The 13,204-nt window shown below is 36.4% G+C and overlaps 1 protein-coding gene and 1 pseudogene across 2 annotated transcripts in view; one reads left to right on the plus strand and one right to left on the minus strand.

Annotated features, from left to right (window-relative positions):
• DENND1B (DENN domain containing 1B) overlaps positions 1-13,204 on the minus strand; it is a 327,844-nt gene that overhangs the window by 164,796 nt on the left and 149,844 nt on the right. The window lies entirely within an intron of this gene.
• On the plus strand, positions 1,113-1,575 carry LOC122753386 (annotated as a pseudogene).

Here is a 13,204-nt window from a genome sequence, read left to right on the forward strand (position 1 = left end):
TGTCCATTTTGAGATTATTTTTTTTTATTTTTATTTTTTGCAAGGCAATGAGGGTGAAGTGACTTGCCCAGGTCACCCAGCTAGTAAGCATCAAGTGTCTGAGGCTAGACTTGAATTCAGGTCCTCCTGAATCCAGGGTTATGCTTTATCTACTGCGCCACCTAACTGTCCGAGAATTTTTTTTTAAAGCTTTTTTCTTACTCATTCAAATGCTGATAGTTTCACTAAATGAAGTAGCCAAATTCCCCACACATAACATTTTCTTGACAAGAAAACTTGCAACTACTATAAAGCATTTTAAATTCTCATAAAAATCTATCACATTGTGTATTAAACTCAAAAACTTATTATTAGAAAATGTGATTTTAGTATAATGTATTAAAATGTTTCTTGACTTTGTTTTTTTAAAGGTCCAGCAACTACAGTGACTTCAAAATCTACTTTACAATCTGTCATTTCTACCTGAACAGTATCTCTTGAAGATATCACCAGTTCTCTATTCAAGCCCTTATCAACTCTTCCCTATATCACTGTGATAAGCTCCTCATAAGTATTCCTTAAGTCACACTAGTCCATTTCATCAGCCAAAAATCACGCAAGACAATTTTCTTAAGTGTAGGTTATGATCATGTCACTCCCCTACTCAGTAAAAGCAAATAGGTTTTATTTTAATAAAATATAAACTTCTCTGGTTACTTTTTAAAGTACTTCACAATCTGGCCTCAGGGGGCTTCTCAAACCTTAATATATTCTACAGTATAGTTAAATAAGCCTTCTTGACACATAATACTCCGATTCCCATCTCCAAAAATTTTACCTCATATATGTTTCGCATACACTTATTTAATAACATATGTACATGGTGTCTCTTCTAAAAGAATCATTGATGGTCCTTGATGGCAAGGACTGTTTCACTTGTCTACAGTACTTAAGAGGCCCCCATCTTTGGCAGTGCACAGTCGAGAGGTTTGAAAGTGATAGTGGAATCAGATCCCATGGAAATTACCTTCCAAAGGTCCTTACACATTCAGAAGCTAAAAGACTGAGATGTCACAAAGTAGGATATCCAGCAGTGGATGCAAAAGCAGTCAAAGATCATTAAAGCCCCCAGAATGGGCAGTGACCTGGATGCACAGTGGCAGGAGATGCCACGCGTGTTCCTGTGCTCTACCTTTCAGCAGTCCCTGGGGGACTCCATGAGCTGTCTCAGCTAATGTTTACATGGATAAGGAACAGAAGCTATCCGCCTCCCCTCAAAAAAATGAATATGGTTGCATGATTGAGACTTTGAGTTGTAATGGATGTTCACTGAATATTGGCCAAATATATGGATGTACACCCAGACATCTTGATTATAAGTGAAACTTGTTTTGTTTCAATGTTTCATCAGTTGATGGCTACATTCTAGGTTCTGCTGAAAATGAAGCTGTGCCTGAAACAGAAGAGCCTATAACTCTTGATAAACAAGATGTAATAGAAAGTATTTTAAAGAAGCTACAAGTTATCATGCATGGATTAGAGCTACGGGTGTCCCTGGTTGAATCAGTTGTTTTAAGTCTTTGTGATACAACATGAAAAACATTTCACCTTTTTTATTACTACTTTTCCCCCTTCTGTATGTATTGTAATTTGTTGGTGTACCATTTTAGCAGGAGTTATATGTGTTCAATGCAATTTTATCCCCCAGTTATATTTAAATGAAAAGAGCTTAATCAGTTTTATAACTACTGATGTTATTTTATAACTGTTAATTATGGGATTAAAATTTTTATTTTTTTAATTATGATGCTAAAATTATGTTTATAAAATATCACTTCCAGGAACTCTATAAAAGTGTGGGATTCAAGAGTATATTATAAATTCCTCAACTCTCTTTTCTCCCTTGTATCATTTTTATATTCCTTGACCACATCTTCCTTACACTTTTTGTTGTCTATTCATCATGACAGCCTGATTGGAGAATGGGGAGTGGGGAAGCATGTTATAGAAAAATCAAGTCTGAACAAATAAATAACGTATGATATAGTACTTAGGACATTCATTCTTCATCCTTTGTTTTCAAAGAGGACCAATGACATCAGAGTTGATGTCTTGACATGTGCATGAATTGGATTTAAGCAAGATAGAGTTGTATAAAGTCATCAGTCTTGCTCTGTCTTCCTGAATCATCAGAGTCCAGTGGCAGGACACTGACGATAGCCCAGGCATTTCAGAAATCTGACCAGCCTCTAAGCACTACACAGTATCTGCTTCACTCACCTTCATAAGGCTATTGGAACAAATTATTCTCATCCATTTGCCTATTCTGCCAGGAAAATTCTTCACATGCATGAGTTAGACATCCTCCTAATAATTCACTGACAGGTTTGAGAGCTGCTTGTTACCTTCAACATGGTTTAGCCCGTTTGCTAAGACAGTTTACCCAGGCATGGCCACTATGTATGCTACAGATTCTTAGAGCCACAAGTGAGAGTTGGGTTAATGTGGACACCACAGTAGGTAATTAATAAATGTCTATTAATTGACTGATAGCTTGATAAAATGAAATTCTTCCATGTTATAATTCCTATATTAAGAAAATACTTTATATAATTAGTAAAATATTTAATAGATTGTTTTCAGTGTCTCAAAGAGAAAATAATTTTTCAAAAAATGCAGCAAATTATCACTGGAAGTGCTTTGGCAATACAAGTGTTTATTCTGAAAAAAAAAATGTAATGCTTTTTTTCTTAATCATCCCAATTCTGATAGTTTAAGTAAATGAAGTGGCCAAATGCCCCACATATGACATTTTTCTGACAAGGAAATTTGTAACTTTTATAAAACATTTTAAAATATTCTCATAAAAATCTATCAACTAGTACATTAAACTCACCAACAGTATCAGAAAATATTATTTTGTGATAATGTTTTGCTTATTAAAATATATCATGCTCTCATTGCTTTAAAAAAAAAAGTCTAGCAGCTATAGTGACTTCAGAATCTTCACAGCAGGGTTGTAATTTGGACTGAAGTAATTATTTTTTCAAAAGCTCAGTGATAAAAGCCCCCTGTAAGAAACCAGTAAGTCTATATACACCAAACTCTGCCAACCTATTCTTTGAGTGACAGAGATACTCTAAAATAGGTTTGCTTATTTTTTACAGTTTAGTTGTGTGTCTTAAAAGACTGAGGTGACATTCCTCATCTGCTTATTTACATGCCTGTTTTTTTCTAAAAATTCCTGGTACATCACTTTATCAACACCAATGATGGGGAATTATGGTGTTATATTGTGTTATTCCTTTTTTCCCTTATAAATAAATCTGAAGACAAAGTGCATGACATCTGAATTTAGTCATTCAATAAATATGTAGTGGCAAGTAATCTAGTTTGGCTTTTAATTATAAAATGGAGAGGAATCATGTAAAATGGCTCTGAAAATGTAAATGAGACCAAAATGTTAAAAATCTTAAATGCCAAGTTAAGAAGTAGAAGTGGGATGGCTTCAAGCCCAGCCTGGGAAAGATAATTATGGAGGTAAGGATATTCTTAATTTCTCTTAATAAATTCAAGTCACCTGTCCTAGGTGAATTATATTTTCAGGTACTAAGAGAAAAGGTTGATGTAATTGTAGAACCATCTTAAGTTACACGTGAAAGATTTGAGTCAATTTTAAGAGGTAACGCAAGATCAGAGAAAGACAAATGTTCTTATTTAAACAAAATATTAGAGAATAGATGAAGCAAATTATAGAATAGTGAGTTTGACTTTGATTACTGGAAAAATTCTAGCAATAATTGATGGAGACCTGAAACCAGAGTAACTTCTTCAAGAATAGCCAAACAAAAACTTCCTATGGACAGGCTAATATTAAGGCAGTACTATCAAAGTACATGTTGATTTAATTTGGAGAGGATTGCCAAATTCCTCATAGAATTTCTCTACCTCTTCATTCTCTGCAGCAATACCAACTTGCAACATATTTATGGTATGAACATTGCCCTAGGTTTTAGGAAATTATTTAATTATTTCCTGCTATTCTTATGGGAAAGAGTGGGTTACAAGATAGTACAATTAGGTGCATTTGGAACTGCTTGAATGGCTAGACACAAAGAATAGGCAGTAATAGCTTTATGTTTACTTGGGAGGAAACCTCCAATGTAGTACCTGAATTATTTGTGCTTGACTCTGTGCTGTTTAACATTTTAATCAATGATTTCTATAAATGCATAGGCACCATGTTTATCAAATGTGCAGATGAAGCAAAAGATAAATACTAGCACTGGCAGTTGAGATGCAAAAAAATCTTAATGACTAGAACACTGAATTAATAAGCAATGTAAACTACAAAAGATAAATGTAAAGTCCTTCTTTAGTTCCATTTATAGTGAGAACACAAAGAGTGAGTCAATTCCTCCAACAGTATGTTCACTCACTGATCATTAGACAAAGATCTCACATTTAGAGCATTCCCAGATAACATGCTGTTTACATACTGGCTAAAAGCCTTGTGATTCTTGTGGGATCCCTCTGACTTTTTGCCATTCTTAAACTAGGAATGAAGAATTAGAAAGGGGATGATCCACAAGACTGACAGCCACTTTATATTTTTCTATTATCTCATGGGTCACATAAAGAATCCATCGCCAAGTGGCCAGCCAGCTGGTGATGACCCCTTCCTTCCTTAGTATGGCCTTGATTTCTCAAGAACCAGAAAGCCAAGTCATCTGTTGAGAGAGCAGAGGATGGTGTAAAAATATTTTTAGCTAACTTGGGGGAACTAATCTGACTGGGGGGCCCAGTCTGGGGACTTTTGACTGGCTGGCTATCTGACTGCTATTAATTCCCTAAGCCTTTTAAATTAGGGCCTTTTAAAAATTTCTCCACACTACTCCACTCCCAAATTGATAACCAAAGGATTAAGAAGCCTCTTACTAAATAATCAAAGCAGGGTTTATTTATAAAAATAAATGTAAGAGGTAAGAAATGCAAAGTTATAGGAGACCTGACTGCTTTTAATATAATAAGGGCCATTGCCACCTCTTGCCTGAGGGTATGCTGTTTGGACCTGTTCACTTCCAGTCCTCTCCAATTTTCACTCTTTTTCTCCTTCACTCCAGCTTCCCTGCTTTGCTTTCACTGCTTAGCTCCTTTCTTCTAACTCCAAGCCCCTTTCACTTTGTCGACCCCACTTAACCATCTAACTTTCCTCTCTGTACTGCCCCGCTGCACCCCTGAATCTCTCTCTCACAGACCTCCTTGCATTCTCTTAGTTCGACAGCGTCCTCTTTCTGTCCATCCTTCCTCAGCATCTCTACCTTCTTTTTCATTGACCTCCTTCTTCTCTCTTAGTCTTCTAGCATTCCTCCTTCTGTCCATCCCCCAGTGTCCTCTCTCTGTCCGTCCTCTCTTACTGTCTGTCCCCCTTCTGTCTAACTCCCTGGTATATATGTTCCTTCTTTCCCCTCAAACCTCTGGCTCCCTGTGCCCCCGTACACACCAAGCTAATCTGCCAGCTGCGCTAAGGCTGTGGCTGGGGGGGGGGGGGGGCGCGGGGCTCAAGTGTCCCATGCATACCATACCCAGGGCTTGAGGAGACCATATCCCCTGCTGCATTCCCAGGGCCTTGCAGGACAACTCTGGGATCTCCAGGACCACTCCCCTCAGGGCAGAGGGAGCTGGGGCTTTCTCCAGCTGTTTGCCAAGCCAGCGTTCTCTAAGGCCCATGGGCTTCTCCGCTGGGCTGAAGCAGAGGGGAAGGGGCACAAGCTCCTCTTACACAGAGAACCCCTGAGGGTCTAAGGCTTTTTAATCTCAGTCCAAAGGCAGGGTCCCCAAATCACAATAAATTCCCATAATGGTAATGAATTTTGGTATTTGAGTGGAGAATGGGTTTTGAAAGGCAGCTAAGGAATATTATTAGGAAGTCAATAAGAAATACATCAAAGGACTGCTGTAGCAGTGAGGGTCCAATTAATGTTATATAAAATGAGTTTCGATGGGACCCTGTCTGTACCAGTCTATGTCATCCATTGAATAGTTTCAATGACAAGAAGCAAGAATTCCACCCTATTTTGTCTTACTAGATGGACTATAATTCCCATGTAATCACTAAATCAATGAGCATATATTAAATGCTTGCTATGTGCCAGGCAATTTTTTAGGAGAGACAAATAAAATTTATGAAAAAAAATCTCTATTTGTGAGGTACAGACATTATGAGAGTGGAAACAAGTGCATATGTAAAAATATACAGAAAAACATAATAAAAGTAATTGTAAAAAGAATGTAACAAAATACAAGGCACTTTATGAGGTAAGGCACTAGCACTTGGGGGCAATTAGGTGTCACAGTGGATAGAGTGCCAGGCCTGAAGTCAGGAAAACCCATCTTCCTGAGTTCAAATCTGGCCTCAGACACTTACTAGCTGTGTGACCCTTTTTGTCCCATTTTCTTCATCTGTAAATTGAGCTTGAGAAGGAAATGGCAAACCACTCCAATACCTTTGCCAAGAAAATCCCAAATGGGGTCACAAAGACTTGTACACAACTTAACTATCTGAACAATGACAAACCTATCTATCAATCAATCAATCTATCAATCTATCTATCTATCTATCATTTATTCAATGAACTGTTATGTAGCTGAAGCTACAAAGAAAAAAGTATTGTCCTTGTCTTCAGTTAGTTTAATATTCCACTATAAGATTTTTTATTATAATTCTATGTATATGTTATTTCCCTGCCAATAGAATGTAAGCTTTTGGAAGGAAGAGACAATTTTTCATTGTGTCCTTTTAACAGCTATAGCACCTTGCACAGTGCTTGTCTAATAAATGTTGGCCTCAATCAAAATGAAAGTGGGTTACATTGCTCTGCAGGTAATTTTGCCCTTTTTACCCTTCTCATGTGTTGACACAGTTGTTGTTAAAAAATCATTTACTGTTATTCAACCTTTCAGTATTGGACCTCTCCTTACTCAATTTAACAAAAATGGGCTTTCAAATTCTTAGTAACTTCTGGAATTTGCATTTTAAAACCTTTAGAAACTATAGATCATACAATAAAAGCTAAAGAGAAATTCCACCTAAATTTAGTATAAAATACTTGAAATTCTATCTGCCAACACACATACATAGGACCACAAGTACAAAACACTCTTTACAAAAATAAAAAATAGACCTAAATAATTGGAGAAATATTAATTGTTCATGGGTAGGCTGAGTCAATGCAAGAAAAAGGGTAATATTATATAAATTAATTTAATTATTCAATACCATAGTATTCAAACTATTAAAGGATTACTTTAGAGAACTAGGAAAGGGATAATGAAATTCATCTGTAGGAACAGCAGGTCAAGAATCTCAAGGGGGGGAAACGGAAAAAAGTGAGAAGGAAGGAACCTAGCAAAACAAGATCTAAAACTGTACTACGAAGCAGTAATCTATAAAATGATTAGATTTAAGAAATAAAGAGAAAGGCTGAGGAGTGAAACAAATGAGATATGAAACATAAAGACAAAAGAAGAAAGTCAAGTGTTTGATAAACCCAAAGGCACAAACTAGTGAGGTAAGAACTAAAAAAAAGCTGGAAAAACTGTAAAGCAGTCATATAGAAACTAGGTATAAACCCATATTTCCCATACTATACCAAGAAAAATGCTAAATATATTAATAAATTATACATAAAAGGTAACATTATAAATGGAATAGAAGAGCAGGGAAAATTACTTTTCAAATTTCTGAATAAAGAGTTCATGACCAAACAAAGGACCTTCACAAGATGAAATGGAGAATTATGCATGCATAAAATTAAATGTTTTGCACAAACAAAACCAGTAAGAAAAGAACATAAATGGGGGAAAAATCTGTGCAGCAGATAATGGTCTCATTTCCAAGGTATATAAAGGATAGTTTCCAGCTTATTAGAAGGGCATTCTTTAATTGATAAACAGTAAAAGGAAATCAAGTGAGCCAACAAGAATTTATTAAACATTAACTATGTGCCATAGGTACAATGGGATAAGCACTAGGGTTACAAAAAAAGACAACAACAAAATGTTCTCAAGGAATTCACAATATAACGGGGAAGACAATATGCAAACAACTATGTACAAATAAGATATATACATGATAAATTGTAGACAATCTTAAAGGGAAGGTACTAGCCTTAACTGCGGCAAGGAAAGGTTTATTGAAGATGGTAAGATCTCAGCTGGAACCTAAAAGCCTCCAAGGAAACCAGGAAATAGAAAAGAGGAGGGATAGAATTCCAGGCCTAGGAAACAGTCTGTAAAAACTGCTGGAGTTGGGAGATGAAGGGTCTTGTGTGATGAGCAGCAGTAAGACCAGTGTCACTAGGTCCCAGAGTATATGGAGTCCAGTTATGAAGTTTTGGAAAACAAACAGAAGATTTTGTATTTAATCCTGGAGGTAATAAGGAGTCAGTAGAACTGACTGAATAGCAGGGTGACTTGGTAAGTCCTGCGCTTTAAACAGGCAACAGCTATTCTCAATAGTCAAAAGGAAAAATATTCCAATTTGCTAAGAATTAAGAAATGCATATTAAGGTAACACTGAGTAACATTAAAGTAACTACATATAGATTGACAAAGTTGACAAAAAAACTCAAAAATTACAAATATTGGAGGGGCTTCAGCAAAACAGGCATACTGCCAGAGGACCTCTGAATTGAGACAGCCATTACTGAAACAATTTAGAACTAAGTTACAAAAGTTAATAAACCATGCATACCCTTTGACCCAGTGATACTATTAGTAGGCCTTTTCATCAGAAATTTAAAAACAATGAAAAGAAACTATAAATACAAGATCTTTTAGCAGCTATTTTTTATGGTAAAAAAAAATGGAACCATAAGGACTACCAGACAACTAGGGAATGGCTGGACAAATTATGGAATATAATGGAATACTTTTGTCATTTACAGAAAAATAAAGGGGAAATTTTCAGAGAAACCTGGGAAGACATGAATAGAACTGATTCAGAGTGAAGTAAGCACAACCAAGAGAAACAATTTAAACAATAATAACAAGGTGAAGATAAATAATTTAGAAAGACAGAACCCAGAACAATGCAATGACTAACCATAATTCCACAGGATCACACGATGAAGCATGCTACCCACCTCCTGAAACACATATAAACTCAGGGTGTAGAATGAGGCATATATGTTTTGGACATGCCAATTTAAGAGATGTGTTTTATTTTGCTATGAACATTATGGGAGTTTTGTTTTTCTTTACTTTAAAATGGGGGGAGGAGAGAAAATCAGTTTTTGTTCATTGAAGATAATTAATTATTTTGGGGGGGGTTGGGGTTTTTTGCAGGGCAATGGAGGATAAGTGACTTGCCCAGGGTCACACAGCTAGTAAGTGTCAAGTGTGAGGCCAGATAATGAATTATTTTTTAAAAATCTAGTGCCACAAAAATAAATTGAAGTGTTGGTGAAAGGCATTCATGGGGCATGGTAGAGGTCATTTTTTTAAAAAGGAATTAAACAAAAGGGATTTTTCTTATGTAATGGCATAAAACTTAGTATTTGATTTAAAATATCCACCACATACACTAAATAATGGAGATTTTATTGACAGTAAATTTTCTATAAATAGAAACTATAACAAACTTTTTTAGGGTTGAAGGAAGTCAATTTAAACATTCATTTTCTTATAAGTTTTTAAGTAAGATTCAAATAATTTAATAAACACTAATGAAGATATGGCACATAGTGTGATAGTGAATAGTAGTGGATTTAGATTGAGGAAATCTGAACTCATAATATAATTATGGCACACAGTAGATATATAATATGGTCATGGAAAAATCATTGCACCTCTCTGATCTTCAAGAAACTTTCTCAAGATTGTAAGTTGTAGAATGGTTGCCATCTATATGGGTAGAAATAGTTCCTACACCTTTACAAGCTAATGTAGACAAAATAATCAAGTTTTAATACACACTGGTTTAGAAACTGTCATCTGCAAGACCCCTCAAATACCTTCAAATAATGCCATAAGACAATTCCTGAAACAGCAGAACCCACAAAAAGACAGAGTGAAATAATTTCCCAACCAAAGACACCTTAGAAGTTTGGCGGGAAAGGTCCATTGTATTGTGGTGAGAGTGGAGCACAGGAAAGAGCATGCTGTGCCAGCCCCAGCAAACCAGGAACAGGCCTTGGGAGCCTCTGAATCAGAAGTGGCAGCAACTGTTTCTGGAACTCTGCTCACTGACGGTAAGGGGGTCAAACAATTGGCCAGAAGGAAATTACAAGGATTTTTTTTTTTTTTTGCTAGAACTGAGGCAGGACTCTGTTGTTTTGCCCATACTCTGATCCAGATCACAATCTTGGTGGCTGTCCTAGGCAGAAGAGGAGGACAAGCACACCAGAGCTTGCAGCCACAGTGGAGGAGGGCTCTGTTCACAGTGTCAGGGCAGAGAAGTAGGCCTGTGGATGCTTGCCAACCACAGCACAGGCCAGGAGAGTAATAAAGATAGAAGAACTAAAAACTTACAAATTCCTAGAAGTATCTCTGAAAACATCTACACAAACCCCCTGAATATTGGCACAGTGCTCCCTCTACCCTGGAAGCAATGCCCCACTTTAACAAAGAGTTAAAAGTCAAGAAATAGGCTGGGAAAGGAGCAAACAGAAAAAAATGGTGACCCTAGAAAGTTTCTATGGTGACAAGGAAGATCAAAATACACCCACAGAAGAAAATAACAAAGTCAAAGCTCCTACATCCAAAGCATCTAAGCAAAATATGAACTGGTCTCAGGCCATAGAAAGACTCCAAAAGGACTCTGAAAATAAAGTAAGAGAAATAGAGGGAAAAAATGGAAAAAGAAATGAGAATGGTACAAGAAAATTATGGAAGAAAAGTCAATAGCTTGGTAAAGAAGACACCAAAAAAATACTGAAGAAAATAACACCTTAAAAAACAGACTAGGCAAAGTGGTAAAAGAGGTACAAAAAGCTAATGAGGAAAAGAATGCCTTGAAAAGCCAAATTAGCCAAATGGAAAAGGAAGTACAAAAGCTCTCTGAAGAAAATAACTCCTTAAAAGTTAGGATTGAGAAAATGCAATCTAATGACTTTTTGAGAAATCAAGAAACAATAAAGAAAACCAAAAGAATGAAAAATAGAAGGCAATGTGAGACGTCTCATTGGAAAAAAACTCACTTGGAAAATAAATTCAGGAGAGATAATTTGAAAATTACTGGACTAGGAGGCAGCTAGGTGGCACAGTGGATAAAGTACTGTCCCTGGATTCAGGGGCACCTGAGTTCAAATCCAAACTCAGACACTTGAAACTTACTAGCTATGTGACCCTGAGCAAGTCACTTAACCCTCAATACCCAGAAAAAAGGGGAAAAAATGAAATGAAAATTACTGGACTACCTGAAAGCCATTATCAAAATAAAAAGAGCTTAGATGTCATCTTCCAAGAAACTATCAGGGAAAATTGCCCTGGTATTCTTGAAGCAGAAAGTAAAATAGAAAGAATCTACCAGTACCTCATAAAGAGAGATCCTAAAGTGAAAACTCCCAGGAAAATTATAGCCTAATTCCAGAGCTCCCAGGTCAGGAGAAAATATTGCAAGCAACCAGAAAGAAACAATGCAAGTATTGCTGAGCCACGGTGTGGATAACACAAGATTTAGCAGCTTCTACATAAAGGATCAGAGGGCTTTGAATATGATATTCCAGAAGGCATAGGAACTGTGATTACAACCAAGAATCACCTACCCAGCAAAACTGAGTATAATCCTTCAGGGGAAAAATGGGAATTCAATGAAAAGACTTACAGGCATTCTTGATGAAAAGACCTGATCTGAATAGAAAATTTTACTTTCAAATGCAAGAAGCACAAAAAAGTAAACAGGAAAAAGAAATAATAAGGGATATTAAAAGGTTTACATTCCTACATGGGAAGATGATACTTGTAATTCATAAGAACATTCTCATTCTTAGGGCAGCTGGGTGGAGTATATTTAGACAGAGGTCACACGTGTGACTTGAATATGAAGGAATGATATCTTTTTAAAAAAATTAAAGGGTGAGAGAAGAATGCACTGAGGGAAAGGGAAAGGGAGAGGTGAAATGGAGTAAAGTATCTCACATAAAAGAAGCAAGAAAAAGTTTATACAGTGGAGGAGAAGATAGGAGAGGTACTGGGGAATGAGTAAACCTTACTGTCATCAGAATTGGCTCAAAAAGGGAATAACATACACATTCAACTGAGTCTAGTAATCTATCTATCCTTGCAGGAAAATAGAAGGGGAAGGAGATGAGGGGGGATAGAAGGGAGGACAGATTGGGGGAGGGGACAGTCATAAGCAAAACATCTTTGAGGAGGGAAAGGGTAAAAGGAGATAGAAAAGAGAGTAAATGACATGGGGAGGGAGTAGGATGGAGGGAAATTCAGTTAGCAATAGTAACTGAAATGATGAGCAGGATGCTCCAAGAAAAACCAGGAAATACTTACATTTGCTGATGCAAAGTGAGATGTACTATATACAAAGTAACAGTAATATTCTAAGATGATCACCTGTGAATGACTTGGCTATTCTCAGCAATTCAATGATCCAGGACAGCTCTGAAAGACTTAGGAAAAAAATGTGATCCATCTCCAGAGAAAGAACTAAGTGTCTACATACAGATGAAAGCATATTTTTTTGTTTCTTTTTTTCTGTTTTCTTTTACAACCTGACTAATGTGGAAATCTTTTGCATGACTATAAATGTAACTTATATTGAAATGCTTGAATTCTTAAGGGGGGAGGGGGAAGAGGGAGGGAGAAATAGAAAGAGAATTTGGACCACAAAGTCTTAAAAATGCCCAGAGGGCAAAGGAATTGGGTTTACAACCAAAAATCATCTATCCAGCAAAACTGCGTATAATCTTTCAGGGGGAAAATGGTACTTCAATGAAAAAGAGGACTTGAAGGTATTCACAATGAAAATACCTGAAATGAATATAAAATTTGACTTTCAAATGCAAGAGCCTAGAGAAGCATAAAAAGATAAACAGGAAAAAGAAATCATGAGAGATGCTAAAAGGTTAAACTGTTTACATTCCTACATGGGAAGATGATATGTTTAAATCATAAGAGCCTTCTGAGTATTCGGGAAGATGATAGGAATAAATTTAGACAGAGGGCACAGGTGGGAACTGATTATGAAGGGATGATACCTATAAAGGAT

The sequence above is a fragment of the Dromiciops gliroides genome, chromosome 4 (genome assembly GCF_019393635.1).
Source record: "Dromiciops gliroides isolate mDroGli1 chromosome 4, mDroGli1.pri, whole genome shotgun sequence".
NCBI classification, from domain to species: Eukaryota; Metazoa; Chordata; class Mammalia; order Microbiotheria; family Microbiotheriidae; genus Dromiciops; species Dromiciops gliroides.